At 45.7% G+C, this 24,206-nt stretch overlaps 1 protein-coding gene across 3 annotated transcripts in view; it reads right to left on the reverse strand.

Annotated features, from left to right (window-relative positions):
- MYO1B (myosin IB) overlaps positions 1-22,245 on the reverse strand; it is a 190,916-nt gene extending 168,671 nt beyond the window's left edge. For 2 of the 3 annotated variants that reach the window (XM_047870438.1, XM_047870437.1), the window contains exon 1: positions 21,891-22,018. The gene's annotated coding sequence lies outside the window, so the exon portion shown is untranslated. Of the gene's footprint in view, positions 1-21,890 lie in introns of all 3 variants that reach the window. The other variant, XM_047870439.1, reaches the window with a different exon arrangement.
- Between the last annotated feature and the right edge of the window lie 1,961 nt (positions 22,246-24,206).

The raw sequence follows: 24,206 nt of genomic DNA on the forward strand, positions 1-24,206 counted from the left end.
AAACCTGAGACCCTAGGACCCCTAGGTAAATGTAAAACAGCTCAAATTTAATTGGCACACCAGACAGCTCTGATTCGTTCCTGGCCGGTGCACAGACACCAAGTGCGACCAGTGGTTATTAAACTGAACACAGCCCCCAGGGGAAAACCAACTTTCCTTCCAAATGAATTAATTGGCTTGTTAATCTGAGGGTCCAGATCTCATCCCACAGGCTCATATCCCGACCAAGTCATCCTGTCCCTTGACCCCTTCAGGTGCTTACGATGCTTGTAGATTCTTTCTTTCTCTTCTCTTGATACCTGATCACATCATCCCATCAAGGTACTCCCTTACAATTAGAAGTACAGTGTGTTGCACCTGGTAGGCACTCACACAGGGTTTCCCGTCCCTGTCGGATCCCGTACATGGATCAGATTGTGAAGACATCTGGCTGAACACGGCCACTCACAATAAAACAGCCCAGGGTATGTTAGAGCAGACCTACCTTATTTTAAAAGGTACCTTCCTATCATTCAGGCTCTTTTAAGTGACAATGGAGGGAAACGCATTGAATTTAGTGCACTTGTTCTTTGGGGGAAGGAAGCAAGTTATCTCGCAGGGAAACAGCAGCTGTTGCATTCTGCAACAGACCACAGAGGTTAACGTGACTACCAAAGCCACTCCAGGAAAAAAACACCCAGAACATCCAAGTCGCAGACTCAGCTCTGCAGCTAGCTGAGAGCGAGACCTTGGGCACACTGCCAACGCTGAGCCTCAGTTTACCCACAAAGGGGGAACACATCATCTCCCAGGCCGGTCCTAGTCCGTCATTACTGAGTCAGCAAAAAATGCTCAAATCTGGAAAGACTGAGTTTCTTAATTTTGGGGTGAACATGCATCCTGTGTCTGGTTATAAAGAATGTTGAAAACCAAGAATGCCAGTCCACAAGAATCTTTCTCAATGACATTTACTCAGAGGTTAAGGAAATTAGCTCTTTATTCTGACCTCATCAGCAAAAAAAAAACCAAAAAAAAATGTATTAAGGGTCTAATCATACATAGCACAGAAAGAAACGGATGGAGTCAACAGGATCTTCATAACTGCAGGCGTCAAGGCAGGTGTGAATGCATTCTCTGTTTACGCCTATATGGCAAGCTACAGAATGGCACAGACTATTTTAAAAAGTTAATCCAGTCATGAAAGCAAAAAGGGGTCTAAAGATTACAAACTAAGGAACCTATATACTAGTAAAAAAGAGAGAAAAAAAATATGTATTACTCAATAGTATGTCTTCGGTAATATCTTTGTACTTGTGCTTAAGAAAAAATTTGTAGGGGCGCCTGAGTGGCTCAGTCGGTTAAGCGTCTGACTCTTGATTTTGGCTCAGGTCAAGATCCCAGGGTCATGGGATCAAGCCCCACATGGGGCTCCATGCTGAGCACGGAGCCTGCTTAAGATTCTCTCTCTTTCTCTCCCTCTACCCCTCCCTTGCTGCTGCTCTTTCTCTCTCTAAAATTAAAAAAGAATAAAAGATTAAAAAAAAAAACAGAAAAAAAGTTTTTAGAATAATAAAAACTCAGAAACTTCCTCAAGCAGTTACCCGCTAAAACAGAGTCTAATAAATAAACTATGTCATCAAAGGAAGAGATGTTTATACATTTACATTAGGATTTCATGAGTGTTTATTAGTTGAGAATTGATCAAACAAAAATAGCTAAGATGCTTCCAAAAAAGACACTGATGATGTAAATTCAGAAGGCAAAACTACTTTGTCATTAAAAAAGAATTTTTAAAGAAAATAGCTAAATTGCAGTGGGTTACTTCACCTAAGTTTAGATTAAAATCAACAATCAGAATTTGGAAGTATTTTCTGGGCCAGTGTTTTTCTAATTTTTCTCATGTTGGAAGCATTACTAAATTTAAAATCAAATGTATCATAACATATATGTTAGATTGCCTCAAGTACATTCTAAAGTATTTATGAAAAACAAACATAAAACAAATCAACCTATAAGGCGTGCCATAACTCATAACTCTTTTTAAGTCACAAATTAAAATGTTTTTTACCAAAATTTGTTTACTAAATTTAAATTTATAAATTTTAACAAAGTTTGAATAGTTCTAATTTCCGAAAGTTCTGTACAATATAGCAATTATTTCAAATATTTATATGCAGACACAAACATGCAAATCTCCCCCCTTGCTGCCATACACACACTTTTTTTCCCCTTGAACAGAAGGGCACACTTAACCTGTAAAGCTACACAAAATACAGTTTCTAAAGTTAATCAGCTTGGCCATGTACAAAATAATTTTTCAATAAATTTTTGCAAAAGAAATTTTAGTAAGAAATAAAATATTCAATAGTGAACTGCACTGTATATGCCTGATTAAGAAAAGTTGATTTCCTTCTACAAGTAATTTATCAAAATAAAAGGTTTTCAAAATAACACGTTATTATATTGTAAGTCATCAAATCAAAAGGCATAAAAACTTAAAATTCACAATCCACCCTTAATCATGTCTCTCAATAGGCAGGCAGACAGATAGATTAAAGGAAAACTATAGAGTTCTTTTTAAATGACATAATTATAAGGTCCCCTCGTTTAGGAATTAAAACTGCTTACCAACTCTTCTCCTCCATTGTTTTTTCCACTGATTTAACTAGCACTTTAGCATTCGGTTCGTATGAAAGGAAGAGACAAACATTCGTTGTGACAGGGAGAACACACTGAGTACAACAAATATTTTGCACAGAGATAAGAAGGGAAAAGTAGGTCAATATCCTGTGGCCAGGAAGAAGCAGCCTGAGCTTCCATCCAGGACTATATTATATGATTAACCAGACTGGACTCTCTTCTCTCCAGGCTACTGCTCGGACCCGTGTAGCTGGTATACACAGACTCTGGGAGAAAAGAATGAGACATGCATCTACTACCTCCCAGTCACTGGCAATCTAGCTGAGAAAACAAAATACTTCAGAGCAATAGAACTAATAAAATAGGCGCTCACCTAGGGCAGATGATTCGCCTCCAAAGCAGCAATATAGAGACGAGGGTTTATGTTTAGAGGTGGGGCTATTATGGTGTAGGAGAATCAGAGGAGGATGGCTGAAGGCATGAAACTTGACCTTGGCTTTCTGAGGATGAGCAGTATGTGATCAAGCAGAAAAGAACTTTGAAGCACGAAGTACAAAACATTCAGAAGATAGTGACTAGGCGGAACGGCAGAAGACAGCAGGTGCGAGGCCCTGGCGGGCCATGACACTGCGAGGAAAGATACACTGAGACAAGACTGAGAGTCCAAGCTAAGGAGCTTATAGTTGGAAATGTGGTGGGAAGGGGTGAGAGAGGAGAGGGAAGAGTATCTACGATGTCCATGTGGCAGTCAGCACATCCAGAGGGCAATAAGTGTGACTGAGGGTCACTGGTGATAGTACAATAGAAAATAAAATCAAAGACAGCCATTATAGATGATAGAGAGCCATCAAAAATGCCTTGAGCAGCGACAGACAACAAAAAATCTAAAGGAGATTTTATCAGTGGATAGTCGAAATTAGTTGGGAGAGAGCTAGAAGCAGGAAGCAAGATTGCTCTGTGCAGTTGTTCAGTTTGTGCACTGCATAAAAGTGGGCCGGGCCAAGGGGGGAAATGGACACTGACATCAAGTCAAGCTCCTGTGGGATAGTGTTTGCTTTGAAGGGTACCTTTTTCTTTTCTTTTTTTCTAAATGTTAATTATTTATTTAGAGAGAAAGAGGGAGAGGGAGAGGGAGAGCATGAGTTGGGGAAGGGAAGAGAGAAGGGGAGAGAGAATGCCATGCAGGCTCCACATTGTCAGCACAGAGCCTGACCTGGGGCTCAAACTCTCGAACCATGACATCATGACCTGCTGAGCTGAAATCAAGAGTCAGATGCTTAACCAAATGAGCCACCCAAGCACTCCTGAAGGGTACCTTTGTGTAACTGTGTAAAGGCGCTTTACGAGCTAGCAGCAGGGAAACCAGCGGGGGGCACAAATCTAGCAGTTCAGGAATAAGAACTAGGGTAGAATTAATGGAAACGAAATAAGAGAATAAGTGCAAGAGAAATAACAGATGAATCTATCACAAAAGGTGGAACTCTAATTGATGGAGGGGGCAAGGGGGACAGGAGGGTTTGAGACTAAAGTAGGCTCTCTCATCCAAATGCATAAGGATTGACAGTTTGGCTGCTGGGTTGAAATTTTTAAAATTCAGTCAAAGTTGGAAGTCATTTAAAAAGATAAACCTGGGGCGCCTGGGTGGCTCAGTCGGTTAAGCGTCCGACTTTGGCTCAGGTCACGATCTCACGGTCCGTGAGTTCCAGCCCCATGTCGGGCTCTGTGCTGACAGCTCAGAGCCTGGAGCCTGCTTTGGATTCTGTGTCTCCCCCTCTCTCTCTGCTCCTCCCCCGTTCATGCTCTGTCTCTCTCTGTCTCAAAAATAAATAAACATTTAAAAAAAAAAAGATAAACCAAAACATATTATTTTAAATCAAACCCTATAATCATACATTTATCTGCCCATCTTTCTGCTGTAAAGCTGAGGCCTTTTCTTTGAGTCTCTGTCCACTGACTATAGTAACACAGCAGTACTTTCTTTGATAAGCCATCTCATGGCACCACCTTCCAGGTCTAATCTCTGTAAAGAAATGGTGAGGCTGTAAAGACACGAGAGAAACAACAGGGAGCAGACCACATTATTCTTGACAAATGCTCGACACTCCTCCCTGTGGGAAGATTTTACACCCCCACCTCGCTGCATGTAAGCGTACGTCATACGTACCTCACAGCTGTCTTTCCCTCCAGCCCAGGGATCAGCAACGCTCCAGAGGGCGCTGCTCCGTCAGACTCTGTCCTGGGGGACAGGGGACGAGTGAGGGTGACACGGAGCACAACCACAACCTCACCTACAGTGGACACACCCTGTGAGTGTGGATTACTCCTCTGAGCTGCTAAGATTCTCGGATTTTATTTTTTACCTATTTTTTTTTTAAGTTTATTTATTTATTCTGAGAGAGAAGGAGAGCACAAGCAAGAAAGGGCAGAAAGAGAGAATCCTAACGCGGGGCTCGATCTCACAAACCCTGAGGTCACGACCTGGGCAGAGATCAAGAATCAGACACTTGGGGCGCCTGGGTGGCGCAGTCGGTTAAGCGTCCGACTTCAGCCAGGTCACGATCTCGCGGTCCGTGAGTTCGAGCCCCGCGTCGGGCTCTGGGCTGATGGCTCAGAGCCTGGAGCCTGTTTCCGATTCTGTGTCTCCCTCTCTCTCTGCCCCTCGCCCGTTCATGCTCTGTCTCTATCTGTCCCAAAAATAAATAAACGTTGAAAAAAAAATTTTTTTAAATAAATAAATAAATAAATAAATAAGAATCAGACACTTAACCAACAGAGCCACCTAGGCACCTCGAAATTCTTGGGGTTTACATGATCACAACTCAACCCACCTCTCCTGAATGGCTGACAATATCAGCAGGAATACTGTTCTTTCAGGTCTCCCCAAATCCTTTAGAGTTACCTCAGCCACTCTCAAATCAGCTGCAATCATTTTTTAGAAACGTACTTTTATCGGGTGGTCTCCAAAACACTGAAATGAATTCAAACAAACGTTCACAAAAACAGCAATCCTTTTTGCGCATCAATTTAAAACCATTACATTATAGGGTAGTAAGTACACAACTGGCATAAGGTTTGGGGGAAAGAAAACACAGCTGAGTCTGGATGTGCACACACCCCCACTGGTCGGAACAGAAACTCAAGAACATACTACAGGGTAGCCCTCTAACTCTGAGCCTTTCACGTGTTATGGGCCACCAGTTGATATATTTTACGGAGAAAAAGAACACCAACTGATCCAGCAAGTCAGGAGGTCACTAAGGCCTTATACTGTTTTCTAAAGCTGTGAGCCTAGAAAAGTAAAAGAACGAGTAGTACTATCATATTACCAGGTTAAAAATTTGGCTGGTGTTTCAAAACTATATCCAACTGCCGTATTTTTTTCTGCCCCAAATGTAGTCAGAAGTGCTTAAGTCATGTAAGAAAGCATAAAAATAACACTTGAAACCCACAACCAGACATAGAGTCAAGAGTACAAGGTCACATGTCATTCCATAACCTTGCTCTTAAAGACCGAATAAACACATAAGTTACTATTAAAAACTAAATTTGAGTTTCATACTTTAAAATTACATACTTCTTTAAAACTGTCCACAGAGATAAATGTTCCTCTCAAGGTTGCCCAGCAAAATCTGGGTGTTTCTATTTTAGGTAGCCAAATAGTAAATCTCTCCATAATTTACATACTTTTAGAAATCTGATACTCGGCTTCTTCAATAAAAATATGAACTTTTGTGTAGAAATCCTATTGATATATTTCAATAGGCTATTGAGAGAAACACTGTGTAAACACACATATACCAGAAGCCCCAAAACAACCAAACATAGTTTAAATACCCTACTCACAAATCAACCTCGGCCCCTTAACCAATATGCATGTGAAGGCTCCCTCCTCAGCATCAGATACGATAATCTTAACCTCTACAGCTTTAATTTAAAAAAAAAAATACTACATCTGGAGAAAAAAGGCAGTCATACCATAGCTGCCAAAATAATTCTGCCTCAGAAGAAGAGAGGGGCAGAGAGAGAGAGGGACAGAGAGAATCCTAAGCAGGTTCCTCACCTAGTGCAGAGGCCAACACAGGGCTTGACCTCATCACTGTGAGATTATGACCTGAGCCGAAATCAAGAGTCTGACTTGACCGACTGAACCACCCAGGCGTCCCCTGCTATTTTTTTTTTTTAACTGTGAGATAAGCAACAGGATCACAAAATGATTTAGTCTCTCATCAAATAAAACATCATCAAAATAACAGAAGGGTTAATCTGATACCTGGAAGAATGAATACTTTGCTACAGGATGAAAAGCTGCAGTTGAGAAGGAGTTGCAGACAGATGAACTTCATTTCAGGAAGAGAAGAGGGCCAAGGCCCAAACCCTGCGGGACCTGGACAGCAAAGGGTCAGAAGGAGCTAAGGGGTGAGACCAGAGGAGCACAGGTCACCAAAGCCAAGAGATGAGTGTGACAAGAAGGAGATGATCAACCGTGTGGAAGATGGGGAGCATGGAGGGAGACATGTGGATCACCAGGCCTGAATCCATGTGTTAGGGGCTGAATTGTGTCTGTCTCCCAAATTCGTCTGTTGAAGCCCTAACCCCCAGGACCTCAGAATGTGGCTAGATTTAGAAACAGGGTCTCTGAAGAAGTGATTAAGTTAAAATGAGGCCACTGGGGGCACCTGGGTGGCTCAGTCGGTTGGGCGTCCAACTTCAGCTCAGGTCACAATCTCGCAGCTCACGAGTTCAAGCCCCGTGTCGGTATCTGTGCTGACAGCTCGGGGCCTGGAGCCTGCTTCAGATTCTGAGTCTTCCTCACTCTCTCTGCCCCTCCCCCGCCCTCACACACACACACAGACACACACACACACACACACACACACACACACACACACACTCTCTCTCTCTCTCTCTCTCTCTCTCTCAGAAATAAACATTAAAAAAATTTTTTTTAATGAGGCCATAAGTGTGGGCCCTTACCCAATATGACAGGTGTCCTTATAAGAAGAGAAGACTCAGACACAGAAGACACGGATGGAGGGGCAACCACATGAGGACACAGAGAAGGGGGCTGTGTGCAAGCCCAGGAGAGGCCTCAGAAGAAACCAGACCCGCCGACCCCCTGTTCTTGGACTTCCAGCCTCCAGAACTGTGAGAGAATACATTTCTGTTGTTTATACCACCCAGTCTGTGGTATTTTATTACAGCAGCCCCAGCGGACTAACAAACCGTCCTACAGTCCCTTCTGGCAACTGCCTACTTCAGTCTTTCCTTCCACACCTCAGGTTTCTGACGAGGTCTGCCTTTGACACTTGCTACCCGTTACCTGGCACACGCCGCCGAAACAGCCCCGGAAAAAATGTCACCACCTGTTTGTTGCCCACCTCACTCTCTCCTCAAAACTCACTCCTGCCCTGGCTTCCACTGGCCATTTCTCCCTGGCGGCCCACTTCCCACCCCGCCTCACTCCTTATTCTCCTTAATGGCCTCTCCTTCCTCTGCCTGTCACAAAATAAGGTTCACCAGAGTTCTATCATCCGCTTTCTTCTCTTCTCATTCCACCCTCCAGCAATCTTAACATCTTCAACCAGATACCCGTGATGCCTCCATGTGGACCTCAGGCCCTGGCTTGTCCCTGAGCGCCAGGCCCTGGACTTCAGCGGTCTGCTCAGCCTCACACACCGCCCTGAGGCCCCGCAGCCCAAACAAACCCATCCCCCTTCGGGCCTGTGTGTGCCAGCCATTCCCGACCCCTCACAGGCCAGAATCCGGGGAGCCATCCCACACTCCAGCTATCGAAACGGTCACAACAGTGTTTGATCCAATCAGCTTGTTCTCAGCGTCTACTGTCAGAAAAGCATCCAAACTATGGAAAAGGGTAGAGGTACAAAAGTGTTTATCACAGTATTATTTCCCACGGCAAAATGTGGAAGCAGCCCAAATGCCCAACAGTAAGAAAGGTTTGGTGTGGGGGGCCTGGGTGGCTCAGTCAGTTAAGCGTCCAACTTTGGCTCAGGTCGTGATCTCACGGTTCATGAGTTTGAGCCCTACCTTGGGCTCTGCGCTGACAGTGCAGAGCCTGCTTGGGTTTCTCTCTCTCCCTTGCTCTCTGACCCTCCCCTGCAAGCTCTCTCTCAAAATATAAACTTAAAAAAAAATGCTTGGGGATATTATGGTACTCAATGGAATAATATACAATTATAAAATCTATTTGAAAAACTAGGCAACAGTATAGATCTTAAACACAGACATCAAAAGCTTGGAAAGGAATATTCAGAAGTGACTACAGTTGATATTTTAGAGTAGCTGGCTCAAGAGGTGTTTTTTTTAGCTCCATTTTCCAAACTTTGTGTAAGGTTCTTAAGATGACTCTCTAGGACAGAATGTCCATATAAGAGTTCTAGCAATCTTGGACTTTGTGAATTGCTTGGCCTCAGGGCAAATGGGAAGTTTACTACAGAACCCCCTCAGCTGTCTGTCACTCCACCTCCATGCTGCATCTGTTACAACATCCAGTGCAAACTCCCATGCAATAAACTTTCCCCTTAAATCCTATTATACTTGTAGACCTCAGCATAAGATCCTCGAAAAAGTGATTAATTCTCTCAAGAAATCCAACCGGACATACAAACAGCTGTACGGCTGCGGAACTGAGCTCCCCACATCTGCCACGGTAATTAAATGTTCCAGTAAGAAAAGATCATCACGCACAGCTGAGGCCAGGAGAGCACGCGTAGGGCTGGAAGCTAAATCACAGGTGAAGCCACCTCCCTAGCCAATGTCGCCAGCCTGTGTGCCAGGTAAAGAGGGGGATTTCTCCTGCAAGTTGTCAACTATTCCATCCTGGAATCCATGAGACGGAAAACTGGCCCCTTCCAAGGATGTAACCGGGTACAAGTTTCCTTTAACATTTAATGCATACCATTTTGTTTTCCAAATGAGCAACAAAAGGCAAGGATTAAGACTGGGCTGACAGTTTTACCATTATTTCTTCAATGCTCATGCCCTATTCCTGGTACACTTCATACCAACAAACCCAACAAATTTCTCCTTCTCCAAGTTTTGGTGCAAATGAAATGAAACAGGCAACAGCCACAAACATGTACAAAGCCCTGCACATACCTAGGTGAGTCTGTGCGAAAACGGGTACATGCTGCACGGGTACATGTACATACATACCTTCTCCGACCGCTGCCTTACTCAAAAGTCGTATGTGTATTGTTCCTAATTTAAAGGATTCCTAATCACGAATCCTTCTGAAAAAGAAATATTAACTCCTGGTGATACCCATTCTATAAGTCTAGATTTTACTGTAATTGTACTAGACTTCCTCACAGCACAGAAAGAATGCTCATAAATATTTATGTCACATTCAAATTGGGCGTTTGTGGTGAGAGATGAAAAACATTATAAATTGTGAAATATGGGATGGGAAGGCATCACCTCATTCAAATCCCCTCAACTAGATTTCACATTCAACTGTGAAATCTCATTGAAATTAGCAGTATTTCTCAAGGAAGTAGCTCTTCCACTCCACGGCTGTCATATCCTCTTTGAAACTTGGGTCGGTATTATTTTGAGATACTCATAGAATACCCCTGCTTACGCATAAATTCCTGCAGATAAAACAAACTTAGCAGGAAAGCCCATTTCTCCACTCACAATTATACAAGAGAGCATGAAAGGAGAGCTGGAAAGCTTGCTGAACTTTTTAAAAAGTAATTAAAAGCAACGGACTTTTGAGGAAATGTGTCAGATTTGGCAAGGTTTTCTTTGTAAAAATGCACCTTGGTAATTGTCCAGAATTCTGTTCTTCCAGTTTGGAAACGTTTAAAAATTCTGACACATAATGAAATGGTAACAATACAGATCATCCTAAGAAAAACAGGGAAAGAGGAGAAATTTAACTTCCTCATCCCCTCAATCTTCCCTTCTTTCAGACTCCCAATCCCCCATGATTCCTGGAGCTATCAGGAGGCACAGACCCACCTCCCCCCGCCCCCAGAGTTTAATGATTTAGTTAGAAACTAAGTCAATCAATCAAGTAATTACAGGTGTGAGTACATAAAAGGCAACTAATTTAGATTTTTGAAGGCAAAAAGTTACATTTAGTTTTACGATTGAAAATAAAGAAAAAAATACTCTTTAAAACGTAGAAACGTATGCATCTCCTTTACTGCACGACAGCAAGTAAAGGAGAAAGATGGGGGGTGAAAAAGAACATATTCGAGGGGGAGGGGAGTATGAGGAGCCCAAAAGAGACTGAGTAACAGATGGCTGGAGGCCTGCTCAGGGAGCGCAAGAAGGAACACAAAGGGAAAAACAGAAGAAGAAACAAAGAATGCAGAGTTTCCTTTCACTAGGAACCACATCCCCCACCTTCTAACTTTCGGGGCCATCTCTACTAAAGACTTTTAAATACCGTTGTACTTCTGCCCGGAGAGACATAAACCGGAAGGTACTCCACCACGTGTCAAAGCAATCTGAGCAGGCAGGACCCAGGCGTCCCTCCTCTTCGGCCCCACTTTAAAGAACCACTAGGGTTAAGTGCCAGCCTGGCCTTTTTCCACAAGATGTTATTATATTATCATCTGTACAGAAGTGACATAACCAGATTATGGGAAACGTGTAAAATAAGAGGGGTACAAGTAAGTCACCACAATTACACCAACACAATCGCCATGAACATTTTGGTTTATTTCTTTGCCATCTTTATTCCTAATTATTTTTTAGGAGTAACTTGAGTCCCGTATCAAATCATAAATTATGTGCACTGCTCGGATTCAAACAGGTCTGGGTGTCTGGCAGGGAGGAGGAAGAACCCCAGGAATCCATTTTCAGGAAAGACCAAGGAGTAGTAACTAACCTTTACACAGAGTGATGCCTGTGCCTGACGCTGTTTTAGACACATACACGTGTTAACACGTTGAATCCTTACTACAAGCCCCAAAAGAAGGCTGTATTGTGACCTGCATTTTGCAGATGAGAAAGCAGAGGCATAGACAAATTAAGCTACCTGCCCAACGCCATGGACAAAGAAGAGTCAAGTCTCCAAACCAATACTTTCTCTAGAACTAGCCTGTAACCACTGCACCACACTGCCTCCCACTGAGGCATGTAAGAAAGAACCAGACTCAGTCACACTTACCCCAGTGCAAAGCTTCAATGACCAAAGAGCAGTTAGTCTAGGTGGGCTTAAGTGTAACTCACACAGGACCCCTCCACCTACCCCAAAGCCTTCAGTGTATCTTTGGAGAAGGGGGGGTGAGGGGGGGGGGGGGCGGTAAGGGCTTAGCCACTGAAAGAGCCAAAGGTGGCCTTGCTCCAAACCCCTCCCAGGAAGGGAAGAGGGCTTGTCCAGACTCAGAGCAGGACCCAGTCTGAGCAGGATTCTGATGTGCCCAGCAGGTGCCAGTACATGGGGTAATGGCAGCACTCAGATGGGGAACTGGGGATGGAGGATGGGCAGCAGCCCAGTTCAAGCCGCACCACAGAGGCACTCTCTTAACTCGAGCGTTTTCTCTTCTTCTTAAAAAAAATGTTTTTAATGTTTATTTATTTTTGAGACAGAAAGAAACAGAGCATGAGCAGGGGAGGGGCAGAGAGAGAGGAAGACACAGAATCTGAAGCAGGCTCCAGGCTCCAAGCTGTCATCCCAGAGCCCGACATGGGGGCCGAACTCACAAGCTGAGAGATCATGACCTGAGCCGAAGTCAGACATTCAACCGACTGAGCCACGCAGGCACCCCTCAAGCATTTTCATTTGAGGAGGAAGGGACGGAAGAGGAAATTACTGACCAAAAATAAATATTCCCATGTCATCATAATTTACACACTATTGAATACCACTATCATGGTGATTTACTAAGAGGCAGTAACTTGATTTCAGTCACTGATTACTAAAATTTCCAGCAATCTACCATTAACAGCAGAGCCCCATCTTGGGGCTTCTGAGCTTGTTTTTGAGGGTCTGGAAAGCTCTTCGGGCTTCTCTTCCTCCAGCACCGACTCATTCTCAAGACCACTGCACCAATGTCCACGTCCTCAGACAGGCCCTCCCTGGAGCCTCAATCTAACGTCACCTCTCTTAGCCTTTCTTATTCTCACAGTCCCCTGTCCTTTTCCTTCACAGCACCAATCACAACTCATAAATCATAAATATCTGCGTTCATTTCTGCAACATCTCTCTCCCCTCATACACCATGAGAGCGGAAATCATGCCTGTGCTACCACCACTGAAGACTAGTACAGGGCCCAGTCCAGGGTCCGGCACATAATAAGCACCCAAACATCGGATGAATGAATAAATGCATACACTGAAGAATTTAAAAAAGTCACCTCCCCTTACTTCTCAAAGTACTGCAGTAATCTTACAAGTGGGAAAGGTGACATTTCCACCACAGGGTGTATTTTGTGCTCTATTAGGTAAGCCACCCAACCTCAGGCTCCACGCACAAACCCAAGTTTAAGTGGAAACTTGATCAGTCAAGACCGATCTACAAACAAACACAAAGTCAATGCCACTCTTGTACACCAGCAACACCAATCAGAGATATGAGACACAAATCCATTCACAATGACCACAAAAACCATGAGGCACGTTGGCACAAATCTAACAGAAGATGTAAGAGTTTCAGACACAAAATGATAAAATTTCACCAGAGGACATAAAAGACATAAATAAATAGAGAGGTATATCAGGTCACAGATGGTAAGCCATGAAGCCCTAAAGATCTCAATTCTCCCTGCATACTATATACATGCAATGTAATAACAATAACACAATTTTTTTTTAAAAGCCACATGCCTAGCTAATGGCAACAAGCTCCCCAGTATGGAGAAAGAGGCAAGAGTGTAATGTGTGTGTGACACATCAACAGACACAAATAGGGAAAGTGTCATTTTTGTGAATTCCAGTAATTTAACTATTAGGGGTGTGCAACATTCCTTTTAATATTTTGACTGTTTTAAATATTTTCTCTTTGTTTTAAGCGGTGAGACAGTAAATGCTCTAAGTTCAGAAGAGCAAGAGTCTGGGGGAAACTGGTTGAGATGAGAACAAACCTGGTTGTGAAAGACGTGTAACAGGGTGGAGAGGGCCTTCCAGGGTGAAGGAAAGCTCCAGGAGAATAATGAGGTCAAAAAGCTTAAGACACATCTGAGAGTGAACCAAGTGTGGCTCACATCAAACGAATACACATTCTCCTACAAAGTCAGCTGGTAACGGCTCTAGAAATGGTACTGTGAAGTAACTATAGCAGTGTTGTCAAATAATGACCCCTGCCAGAAGGGGTTCAGTGGTCACACAATGGGGACATGTGCATACTGTATCTCTCTTGGATAGTCATAGTCCACAACCACAAGTGAAAGGCCATAACAAGTCTTTCTGCAAAGAAACCTATTTAAAATGTTATTGAACCAACACCTACTTCTCCAAGGAACCCTTTCTGAAGTACACATCTACTCACTTTATGGGATTTTTTTTTTCAACCTAACTTTTTATGGAACAACCCACTTTGGTAATTGCTACATTCTACTAACCCAGCATTTCAGAGGCCTGAGCCAGAGCAGAGGCTTAAGGACTTGGAAATTAAAGGCAATAATCAACCAAATAAAACAACTGAATGGATGGGTCACAGAAAGGGGAGAAGTAGGGAATGCTTCTGGAATCCCAAGTCCAGATGATGATGGGAATCCTATCAGCACAAACAGCCAAGTCAAAAGAGGATCAACTATTAGGTACTGGGTACTGAGCTTGAATTTAGATGGACTTGGGGAGATAGTGAAATATTCCCCTAGAAGGAAAACTGAGCAAGAAGTTAAAAGACTACAGTCAAGGAGCACCTGGGTGGCTCAGTCATTAAGCATCTGACTTCAGCTCACGTCATGACCTCACGGTTCATGAGTTCGAGCCCTACCTAGGGCTCTGCACTGACAATGCAGAGCCTGCTTGGGATTCTCTCTCCCTCTCTCTCTCTGCCCCTCTCCCACATGCTCACTCTTGGCGTGGGGAGGGGGGGGGGGAGCAGTGAGAAAAGAAAAGCAAAGAAGACTACGGTCAAGTTCCCAGATCTGTCCCAGGTCAACTTCATGAACCTAAGCAGGTCTCAGATACAATGAAGGGGTTACAGCAGTGACCTTTAGGCTCTTTCAACTTTAATACTCTACTATTCCAAAAATTGGGCACTTGAGAGTCAAAATACCAATACTATCAAGGTCCTTTGAAGATGTGAAATGTATAGAAGATAGAACAAAAATAAACAATTCAAGAATCTGAATATATGAATTTAAATATATGAATGAGAAGTTTTTAAGAGATCATGCAATTAGAGATATTTAAAGTTATCCATGAAACCTACAAAGCAATGAAATCTAACTCCAGCCCCCTGCCCCGATGTCACAGAATACTGTGTTAACTTATATTCTGCTGCTGCACAAAGCAGAAGCCTGAATCTCACCCAATGTGACAATTCATATGTTTTTATGAATACCTCTCCACACCCTGAAGATTTCAGGCAAATGAGAACTTCTTCCTAGATGGCTCACCACATCAGGGGTAGATCAAAACTGCGGTCAGCCTATTACAACTGTTAAGCAGAGTGCCTACAAAACACTAGCCATGCAGACTGACCTAAGCCCAGGGTTCATAAAAATTAAGCTTTTCCTGGGGTGCCTGGGTGTCTCAGTTGGTTAAGCGTGCAACTTCGGCTCAGTTCATGATCTCACAGTTCATGGGTTCGAGCCTCACATCGGGATCTGTGCTGACAGCTCAGAGCCTGGATGGAGCCTCCTTTGGATTCTCTGTCTCCCTCTCTCTCTGCCCCTCCTCTGCTTGGGTGCCACACACTCACTCTCTCTCTCTCAAAAATAAATAGACTTTAAAAAAAATTTTTTTAAATTAAGCTTTTCCTAAAAGCATTTAGCCTGGGATTCTAAAATGAATGAAATCATGATGATCCTTCTGAAGTACTTTCAAGGGGAAAAAAAAGATCAGCTAAGAACCGCAAGTAGCACTGTAGGGTCTAATAACAAAGAACTTAAAAGGAAGCAGCATTCAGGGAGAAGAAAGAAGGAAGGTAGGATGGAAAATGCAAGCAGGCTAGCAGGGATTTTTCCATCAAGGCTGAAAAGTTTTTGAAAAAACCAAGAGTTGTTGTTGCTGTTTGTTTTGATTGAAGTGTACAAAAACTACTTTCGGGCAGCCAGTGAAAATCAGCAGGGAAATGACATGAACACCCCGTTCACGAAACTCAGTAGTTAACAACCTGTTCCATCGTCTTTTCCATTCAATTTTTGAAAACCTCTTTAAGGATGTCGAATTCCTCTCTTTTCTCTTTAACAGGTTTAAAAATACATAAGGTACAATTTTGAATTGTATTTTCATTTTTAACACAGCAAAATGAAGACACCTGTGCATTTCCAAGCTTCCTGGGTCCACCCAGGACCAGTGGGAAAGTCCCTGGAAGGCACAGACCTGGTTTCCTCTTGGCCTCTCAAGCTATCAGGGAAAGCCAGGCACCTGGTATTTTTAGAAGCTCGGTGTTGTTTATCTGATAAGAAAAGAAAGAATGTCAATTTTCACTTTTCTCCAGACTTCAACCTCTAAAACTGCCTATCTTGGAAGAATATAAATTCTACACCAACCCTCTTTTTCCCCACCTGGTCCGAAGTCTTGGTCCCTCAGCCCCAGCTCCACAGCGATTCTCACACCATTCCACTCACACACGTCGGGCCCTGACCTCCAACTGGATAACCAGCAGCACACCGTCTGCCTTCGGACAGACTAGAGACCAGAGACCAGACAAGGCCCCTGCAAAGCTCCAGATGGCCATCTCATTCCTGCAGATAAAGAAGTGCCAGGAGAGAGTAAGAAAGAGCCCAGGCAAGGAACGGGTCTTTACCAGCAGGCTAAATCCTGTTCCCCAAGTCACCCTCATCTGGGGGAGACTGAGGCACGATGGGAGAGCCAAGCATGAGGCCAAGAAAAGAAGGAGAAACTGAGAAGCATTTCAACCAAACTGCCCAGCTCTGGACTGGCCAAGGACACCCACGGGAACCCTGACTCCAGCTGACAAAGGAAGCAAGGAAGGCAGCGGGGAGGGACTGTCAAGGGCAGGCCCTCCCTCCAACTCCTTAAAATATACTCCTTACAAGTGGCCCAACTCAGGATGCCTGGGTGGCTCAGGAGGTTAAGCGTCAGACGACATTTCAGCTCAGGTCACAGTCTCTTGGTTCGTGAGTTTGAGCCCTGCATCTGGCTCCACACTGGCGGTGTAGAGCCTGCTTGAGATTCTCTCTCTCTCTCTCTCTCTCTCTCTCTCTCTGCCCCTCCCCCACTCTCTCACACTCTCTCGAAGTAAATAAATAAACTTAAAAGAAAAAAAAAGTGGCCCAAAGCTTCAAAGAACACTGCACCAGGAGGCAGCATGTTGTTCTGGAAAGCACACAGTTCCTGGGCTTACTCAGTTCCCTCATCCACAAATATCTCCTACTGAAGGAGAGCAAGGGGGATTCAACAAAACCAGCTGTAGAGAGTACCCAGCATGAGGCCTGACACAAAGAAAGCACCCAACACTTCACCGACAAGAGCAATGACCGTCATATAAAATATGAATGCTTCATTCTTTGGGGACCTGGCATTTCTTGTCCACAAGGCAAATACAGCCGAAGTCTGTGAACAGCCTCAACGGGACTGAATCGCCAGCCAGGCTGAACACAGGAGGAGGACAGGACACTGGCAGGTGTGAAGGAAAGAAAGCAGGAAGCACCAAGGTCCTACCATACACCAGGGCCATCCACACAGGTCGGCACCTTCCCCCATGGAAGGGCACTTTAGACATCCTCAGGATCCACAGAAGGATCCCCCGGGCTCTCCTCCAGGATGCTGCTTCCTAACATCCCAGCCAATCCAACCTTCAGGGGCAGGTGTTCAGAGACCCCGGGCCCTTGTGCACCATCAAAGGCTGGAGGAAATGAAACCTCCGACAAAGAAGGAGCGGGCACTGTGCTCGGGGTCCCCCTCACTCTTTTGCTTTTGTTTTCAGCTTTTGTCTTGGCAGCAAGTGTTGGCGTGGCCCTGGTCACCACAGCTGTCACAGTCACTTTCTTCGTGTCACCAACATCCACTCTGGGCACAGTGACCCGCCCTGCTGTGTGTCCTTTGAGGCACAATGGATTTCCTTTATTGCTTTTTAATGCATGGCCTCCCATCATTATGCTTAATAAAATACGAACGGATGAAGAAGGCACTGACAACTGAAGAGAAACCCAGGAAAGGTGACAGGGGCGAGACGCTGCTACGCATCCCTCACCCTGCTCAGCTGCTAAGTTGGAAGGTGCTCCCCAGTAGAGCTCAGCAGACCTCGTGTCTGGCTCCCTCCAAATAGCTGGCGAAGAGGAGGAGACAAAAGTTACCGCACCTGCACCATACTCCCTGAAGACCCCAAATGAGGTCCTAGCTTGAAACAATTACACACGTAAGTAGAACTTACAGTCTTCACAGTCTTGTCTTAGAAACAAAACCAATATTGACTTTCCCATTCGCCCAGGAGCATTCTGAGAAAGCCATAAACAAACGATGATGCCAAGTGTTAAAATCCATTCCGCTCCTACACCGGGTGGTCACTGCCAGGTCAAGGACAGGTGCCTCCTCCCCACGACCGCTCTCCATTCCACCCCAAGGACTGGAGACAGCTTCCATTCCCTTCTCACACGGACAACTAAGCTCGTTCGCTTCCCCTGTGGGGAAGGATGAGCACAGAAGTCCCGTGCAACATGTGTTCCCATGAGCACAGACACGTGATGATCTCAGAGGTATTGTAAAAAAAAAGGGCCCTCGACACTTCCCTAAGGAAGGATGTCTTCTGTAAAAGGCGCCTGCCAGGACCCAAAGCATGTGCTGGGAAAATGTACGGCCTGCTGCTGCGTATGTTTCCAATTCTGATGCCCCACTTCCTCTTCATAATCACATTCCTTCCCTCCTTATTTCTCTTCTAAAAAGACACTCTGGCACTGGGTCTCCAAAGGGTGCTGTTCTATGAAAAGGCTGTAAGATAAAAGGAGTTAAAATGGATTTCAATAAATATAAAATGCTTAAACACTATGTAAGATCTATTCTATTCCACCACTTTTAAAGGTCTCCAAAAAAGAATAGTATTTTTAAGTGTTGGCAGCCTAACTTTTTAAAAATAAAGTCTCCTTCACTTAAAGCTCAGTCACACAGGCCATCACACAGCATAAAGCTTTTTAACAACACAGTTTTAAGGGTTGTGATGTCACTAACTGTGCCTTCCAAACCTATCTCACAGAGGTTCCTCAAAGGATCAGTTACGATAATATACGGGAAAGTGATACGAATTTTGCAAAAGGCGAATCAAATGATCAAACTGTTGTTATTCCTATTATTAACAGATATCATACCATACAGCGTCTACATAAAAGACTAGGGACCTTGGAATCAGAGATCAGGGTTCAAATTCCCCGTCCACCACTTACTAGTTACCTACACAAGTAGGGTGTAAGAGACCAAGCTACTAAATTCCCTAGGCCTCATTTCAACTGTAAAATGGATATAACACCCACTTCATCAAGCTCTAAGGATTCGTAGTTACGTATGCAAAACCCGTCACACATGGTAAACACTTACTAAAGGATAGTGACAATTACTCTTGGGCTATTTAATTAAAATCCAAATATCCAGCTACTGAAAACAGTGGAAGGGAAGGGGAGGCGAGGAGAGTCTCACCAAAAAGAAGGACAAATGTTAAAAACATGGATCTTAACACTCTGAAGATCCCTTGTTAGCCAAACCACTCCCACCCCCACTCCTTCCCCACTGACATCCACAGCTCCTCCTTGCTTTGCATAACTGTGCGGCAACCACGGAGAGTCAGTCTTTAACGCCAGGCTTGACAAAGTGATGATTCATCCCATCCCATGAAGGGGGTGCAGCCAGTAGTCAGCCTCAACGCACAACAGGAGCTCCACGGGGAGAGCCCTTGGCCAGAGGCAAGCTATGGAAGAGAAACCCCCTACCCGCACCCCGTGTCCCCAGCAACAGTTAACACAGTCTCATGCTTTGCTTGTTGTTAATGTATATCCCAAGGAGTACTTGGGAGGAATCCAACGGCGCTACATTTTACAGAGTTATTCACAGCACACATGAAGAGTCCAAAATGGCAACACAACAATAAGGAAGGAGTCTCCCTCTGTTCCCTCTGTTTGCTGCCTGTGGCACAATGTTTTGCCAGGCAATGTGTTAGTTATAACAACAAACAGCTTGATGGTTGGACTACATCCCACTTCAGCTTCACATCATAATGGCTCCTGAGGACAAGTCCCACTGCTTCTCAGCCCGGCCTGAAAATGTGACCACATCCCCCCACGAAAAAGACAAACCCTCAGCAGCAGCTTGCACAGCTCTTTTCCATTACCACTTAGTGGGCAGGAAACATATTTTCCCCCTGGAGTAAGCTCCTAATTCCCATGCTAAGGTTAAGAGGCTTTCAAACTTGGTTGTCCTAACATGAATGCCCAATGGGGTGGTTTCACAGCGGGTCCTCAGAGCTGTCAAAGACACAGCACTGGGTCATCTGCTGCCCCTGCCTGCAGCCAGACTACATTCCTGGCCCTGCCTACAGCCAGACTACTATACCTGAATGTCTCCTAAATTATCACCACGGTAACTCTAACCTTCAGTCCCACTTTGGGATCCTTCCACTACTGTCCCATAGACACAAACCATGAACGCCTGGAAAAGTCAGCCTCCTCCCAAAACAGGTTTGCTTGGAATACCCCATTCAAACAACATTCATCATTCAATGCCCCCTGGCTCCCTCAGCAGGTCAACCTTGTTTCCTCCTGGGTTTCTTGATTCCAATCTAGAAAAGGGTCACTCAACAAATAGCCAACATATTACATTTAATTCTACCTCCCCCCTAAAAAAAAAAATTCCCATTCACCATAATGGTAAGAGTTCTTTTTCTTATTCCAGGTGGCCCACATGGGGAGAGTGAAAGCACAGAAGCAGTGGCTTTTCAACTCAAAATCCAAACACTGGTGTGTGGGGTGTGTTTTCTGGGAAAGCCTGCAAAAGGGTTTTTCAACTCAAGTGTTACATAATCTGATTCATTTATTTAGCAATGTCTAATTTTATAGTGGTTTCCCCTCAAACTTTCCTGGAAAATTGTTATATACTATATTACAATGGAGAAAATTATTTTATGTCAAAATCAATTCTATAAAGTTTGCCTCATACCCATTCAAGCCAATATCCACTGGCTACACACACACACACAGATCCAGAGGCACACACATACACACAAATACCCTGATCCATAACAAAAAAAGTCCTCCTCCACTGTAACTAAGATTTGATTTCAGCAAACTAACACCGGGAGCGCCTAGAACTCAAGGAAGTGCACAACTTGTTGAGGCAATAAACGCTCGGGCCACAGCCTGAACAAAGCATTACAAAGAAGCTTCAGAAACCCACACGGCCCCTAGACAAAATGTTGTGTGTTTGCAATCCACTCTCCAGGGCACTCTCATCAACGCCTCCCCAACCCTCCTCCCGGCCCCCGCTAGCACCCTCCAGGGCTCCCGTACCTAATCTGGTTTTCATTCCGGCCCCGCTCCCTCCCCTTCCCTCTCAACGACCGTGAATCAATCCCATCCCGGGCAGGAAACGAGACCCAGGGCAGCCCCCTCCGCTGCGGCGGAACAAAGGAGCGAGGCGCAGCTGCACGCGCGGGACGCCCCATCGGGTCCTGGACCCCCTTCTCCCCTGCCGCCGCCGCCGGGGCACGCCGCACCTGAACCCCACACCCCAGGACGCCCCATTGTTCTCCCTCCGTTTTCCTTCCCGGAGGAGGCCACTTCCAAAGAACCAGGGGGCCAGGAAACAGCTGTGGGCCAGGGAAATGGAGGGGTGTGGGTGAGAACGGGGAAGATCTGGATTCCACTTTGCCCACAGTGCTAGGAGAATAGGGCAAAGTAAGAGCAACTTAGTTCACAAGCCTGCTCTCCCACCCGCCCCCGAAACGACTGCGGAGTCACGACCACCGGGCGCGACCTACAGCACGCGCGAGTTCTCGCCGCAGCGCGGCCACGCCGGGACGAGAGCCCCGCAGCCCCCTCTGACCCGTGCCCCGCGGGCTGCGGCGGGGCCACCGGGACCTCGGGCACAAAGGCGCGGGGCGCCCCCTCTACCGCCCCTGGCGGGCCGCGGCTGGAGCGAGCGGGCAGGGCAAGGGAGAAGGGGAAAGCGCTCGCGCTACCTCGCCGGGCGCCACTCCGCCTCCTGGTCCTCTTCGCGCTCCGGGGCGCGGGCCCACTGAGAGGCTGCGGGGCTCCCGCGGCGGCTGCTCGGCGGAGGCTGCTGGGCGGACGCTGTCCCGCGGCTGCCGACCCTTGGCGCGCCCCGCGCTCCCGCACCGCCTCCACGCGCCGAGACTGGGCTCCGGTGCGCGCCCGACTGCAGAGAACTCGGCGGCTGCGGAGAGCAGGGCTGCGGCGGGAGGCGTGCGGCCACTCCCCTCTCCCCGGCAGACGGAGGGGCTGGCCGAGGGGCGGGGGCGGCGACCTCGCCGCCTGGGATTCGCCCCTCCGCGCGCCTGCAGGACCGGGAGCCGCCGCCTCCGAGCCGACTCACCTCCGGCCGCCCGGTGCCGGCTGCACAGCGCCCCCCAGTGAGCGCGAGCGGCAGCCTCCGCACCCGAGGGCAAGCCTAGATAGGGCCGGGAGGGGAGGAGAGGAGAGGGAAAGGGAGGCGTCCCCGCCCAGCGCCCACGGAGAGCACGGCCCTTGTACCTTTTTTTTACTCCTGAATTCACTAACATCAAACTAGAAATGTAATAACTGGGGCAGGAGGGATGACGCCTAGGAGCCAGCCTGGGAGCACATGCCAGCAAAGACTGGGAGTGTTCTCAACAGTTCCTTCTGCCCTAGATAAAAAAGTTCGGATACCCAAGAATATCAGAAAGGATTAATTTGACCGAAACGGGAAAAAAGGTGTATCGAGTAGCCAAGTATGCTTTTACTTACAAGATTTGTAATATCTCACATTATGCTAAGTAGACACTGGCCAGTTCTCTGCTACAAAAAAATGAAAGATAGTTTAAAAGGAATTTCAAATACCTGTATATCTGAAAATAGCATATTAACTGCCATTGGGTAATGACCAGTGATGGGGTATCAGTCTACATATTATTTAGGCATGTTGGAGGGGCCAGAGAGTCAGGACCTCCAGCTTCTCACTCCAGCCCGCCTCTTGCCTCTTTGTGGAATGTAGAACAAGCCACTTAACCGAGGTCCTGGTTTCCTCATCCTGGAGGAAGGAAGGGTGCTCCTCCAACCTTACTCACTGGGTGAGGTGAGGATTACTTGGCTAAGGTGTGAAAAGCAATATAGGCACAGTAATTATTACTCATGATTCTAACTACTTTATCCTATAACGAAATAAATTGCCATAAATGGGGCCAGGTTTAAATGGACTGACCTATATCTGGAAACTGTCACTAAAATGAGGTGAACCAAAGAATTCAGACCATATATAGTAACTCTGTTCCCAGAGCCATAAGAACACAGGCACTGGGATTTGTCAAATGTCACCAATAGATTTTGGAAAGGTGGCAGTTGCCCAGACTCTGTCTGCTTGGAGCTATATCATCATTGACGACCCTATCCGCATCAATTCAGATCTGCATGACAGTGGTCTTAAGTTAAGGCGTATTGAATACCAGGTACTGTTCTGTTCTTGTTTAATCTTCACAAAATCCTGAGATAAGTTACTCTCATTGTTCTTTTACTGACTGGGAAAGCCAAAACCAGAGAGGTCTTCCGACTAATAAGTGGCAAGGATGGTTTGAAGGCACGTTGTCAGATTCTTGGGCACCCTTCCCATTGAAGAGTGTAATTGCCTTCCTCTTGAATGTGGGCTGTACTTAGTGACTTGATTCTAATGAAAAGAACACAGCAGAAGTGATGCTATGTGATCTGATTTTAGATCATAAAAGGAGCTACAGTTTTCACCTGGACCTTTATTGGAACACTCACCCTGGGAACCCAGCTGCCATGCTAAGAGGAAGCCTGGAGTACATGGAAGGTCATGTGTAGGTGCTCCAGCTGATGGTGCCAGCTGAGAACCCAGCCTGCAGTCAGATATGTGAGTTACTGAGCCTTTGAGATGACTCCAGCCTCACTCACTGATTGACCACACTGCATGAGAGACTTAGAAAACCTAACTAAATCTAGTCCGTGCTCAGAATCAGGAGAGCGGACCATAAAAAGAGATTGTCTTTGGAGTGGTCGTTACATAGCAACTGGAACTGAAAATAGTGGCAGAGCTGGGATTTGAACCCAGGCAGTCTGATTCCACAGTCTCCGCCACAATCCTACTGCCTCAGACCTTGATAACCCAGCCTGATGAACACCAGCATTCACAACAGTGTATGGGCCTGCCATCTGATGACACGTTTAGACTCACTTTTCCATTTTGCGCATTGGATATCAGGTTCCAAACAGACAGCTTAGAGCAGTTTGGCAATAAGGAGGCCTCTGACCTCTCTATCCAGTCCAGCTTTTCAAACATTAAC

The sequence above is a fragment of the Prionailurus viverrinus genome, chromosome C1 (assembly GCF_022837055.1).
Source record: "Prionailurus viverrinus isolate Anna chromosome C1, UM_Priviv_1.0, whole genome shotgun sequence".
Taxonomy (NCBI): domain Eukaryota; kingdom Metazoa; phylum Chordata; class Mammalia; order Carnivora; family Felidae; genus Prionailurus; species Prionailurus viverrinus.